The sequence below is a fragment of the Capsicum annuum genome, chromosome 6 (assembly GCF_002878395.1).
Source record: "Capsicum annuum cultivar UCD-10X-F1 chromosome 6, UCD10Xv1.1, whole genome shotgun sequence".
NCBI classification, from domain to species: Eukaryota; Viridiplantae; Streptophyta; class Magnoliopsida; order Solanales; family Solanaceae; genus Capsicum; species Capsicum annuum.
This window is the reverse complement of record NC_061116.1, coordinates 76,893,881-76,896,740: the sequence shown is the minus strand read 5'-3', so window position 1 is coordinate 76,896,740 and position 2,860 is coordinate 76,893,881. Positions and strand designations below refer to the sequence as shown.

General features: G+C 34.3%; 1 pseudogene; it reads left to right on the top strand.

Moving 5' to 3' along the window:
• The first annotated feature begins 226 nt into the window (after positions 1–226).
• Positions 227–2,520, top strand: LOC107874248 (annotated as a pseudogene).
• Positions 2,521–2,860: the final 340 nt, after the last annotated feature.

The following is a 2,860-nucleotide window of genomic DNA, read 5'->3' as shown; positions in this document are numbered from 1 at the left end:
TACGTTAAAGAAAAAGACGTGCTACCCGAATGCTTAGTGTTTGGCTCTTATGGAGTGGATTCGAAGGAGTGGTTTTATTCACTTGCAACTTGTGGTCGACCTATGAATGGCATGGTATTATCACTTGCTATCTTAATCTATATTTGAATTGGCTAATGTCTGCCTGCTATCTTTGTAACTTTGGTGTAAAGTTATAACTTTTCTATTCACTAGTAGAGCCAGGTGTATGGTTAGAGGGGCGAAAGGGAGTCATTCGATTTTTAGTTTAATCTTGATTTGTCTACCTGTTTTAACTTTATTTTCATTTTATTGTAAAAACAAATCCAATGTTGTTAACAAGATCCTTCCTATTTCAATTCATCGTTCGATCACAAGGTTTGGCTCATTTCTTGGTTGTATGATACTAAGTAGGCGCTTGGACATAGAATTTATAAAGTTGGAGTTGAATATAGAGTAATGTTTAATTTGTATGTGGGGTTACTAACATTTCAGGAAGTTAGCTGCACAAATCGCGAACAAGCAACAGAAACCAACAATTGAGGTACAGTGTCTATCCCCTCCTGGTTTATTTTATAATTGAGTTGCTGTTAATATTGTATATCCATAGATAACAAATCAACTAATCCCAGTGGCTCCAATTAGAGATGAAACAAAAAACTGCATTATTATCGATGGTGAAGATTACAAGGCCACTGGTTATTCTGACATGCCAATGTTTGTGCAGCATACTGAAGCAATGATGAAGGAAATTGATAGGATGGAAAGCTTTTATGATCTATATATCATGGTTATGAATATAATTCTTATGGATTGCCATTTATGTGTTAAATCTTTGATTCAGGATTAGGAAATTGAGATGGAAGATACAAAAGATTGGTCAGTTGTGGACATAGACAGTTCTGATAAAAAGAACGAACTCACTGTAGTAAAATACATTGATGACATCTATGCTTACTTCAAGAAGGCTTAAGTATAGATGTTATCTCCGCTCTCCCTATTTGTTTGTTTGAATTTTTTTTTTGGTTACAACTTGTACATGCTTATTACCCCATTGTGTGGGAATACACTGGGTTTGTTGTTATTGTTGTACATGATCATTAGGATTATGGCATGTAGAGTTAGAAGAAGTCCCATATTTTTCAACTGATTATCTAATTCTTTTGGATAAGATCTCATTAAGCTTAATAGATTGCCAAATTATTCACAAAAGCTAGTCTAATTTTAATATGGACTGCAATTTTAAGTCAGTAAAATAATAGGGCAGAACATAGGATATATAGACACACAGAGGGTATACTTGGGCTATTTTTGTTGTGATGCTATTCTATCAAGGATGATTACTATTTCAATTTTAATTGGAAATCTGGAAAGAAATGGAGGTGTATTTTTTACCCCTTTCTTTTAATGTCATTTTCAATTGTAGATCGCTGGCTGCATCCCTCTAAACTATATAGAACAACAATTTGATATCAATGAGAGGATGAGAGGCATCTTCATTAACTGACTAATTGAGGTATATAGTGTTTGCTATTGCATGTTATTTCTTAGTTTTATGAAGAAGAATTTGATAATTTTAGGTGTCATTTAACGTCTAATCCAATTTATAGATTCACTACAAGTTTGAAATGATAGAGGAGACCTTGTATTTGAATATGAATCTCATCGATAGATTCCTGCCAGTTCAGTTAGTGATTAGAAAAAAACTTCAGCTTGTTTGAATAACAGCTTTGCTTCTTGCCTGCAAGTATGAAGAGATTTCTGTACCTGTAGTGAAGGATCTAATTTTGATCTCTGACAAGGCTTATGCTAGAAAACAAGTGCTTGAAATGGTTAGTTTAAGACCAAAATCTTACATTATCAGGACTTGTATCTCCACTTTGTTCTTCCTCGCTAAATGATTTCTATCATTTTCTTATCCACGGGAGAAGTTGATAGTTAATGCCTTACAGTTCAACATGACAATACCTATAACTTATGTGTTTATACGACGGTTCCTTAAAGCCTCTCAATCTGATAAGAACGTCGGTTAAACGTCTTTGTCACATGAAGAAGTAACGCAACAATATGAATCACTACCCATAAAACATTTTGTCATTATTTAAATCAGGTGGAGCTCGTGTCTTTCTTCTTGATTGAGCTATGTCTAGTTGAATACGAAATGCTTAGATTCCCAACATCAATTCTTGCTGTTGCAGCTGTCTTTACTGCTCAGTGCACTCTCAGTGTGTCCAAGGAGTGGAGCATAACCTGTGAGAAGCATAGCAGCTACGACAAGAATCAGATTTTGTAAGTATATTTTGTTTTTAAAGATACTTGTAAATGTACATCCCTTTATCAAATAGAAAAAGATGTGTAATTATGTGCCTTATTTTCTACGATAGGGAATGCTCAAAATTGATGGTTTCTTTCCATCAGAAGGTAGTAATTGGGAAGCTTACTGGCCTGCACTGAAAGTACAATACGTATAAATATGGCAATGTTGCAAGATGTGAACTAGCTTCTTTTCTGTTAGAATCCTAGTTCTAGGATAAAAAGAACACATAAGGGGGAATGACATGCTTTGCCAGTAGTTGTGTTAAATGAAATTGTTGATGTGTGCGCAACATATGTTGCTCCAGGCTCTAGGGAAGGGGGAAGGATGTTTTTGAGTTCTTTTGCTACTAAGAGAACCATGAGTTTATTTGTTTTTTTCATGTACATTGTTTGACATTGCTGGTGCTTTGTAAAATATCTTACTTTCCATACTTTTTCTTGAACACAAATATTAGAAAGTTAAAATTTCTTCTTAACAGTATAAAGCTTAAGTGATTAGAAGCTTGGACACATAACACACTTAACAAATAATGTGACTAGAAGCTTG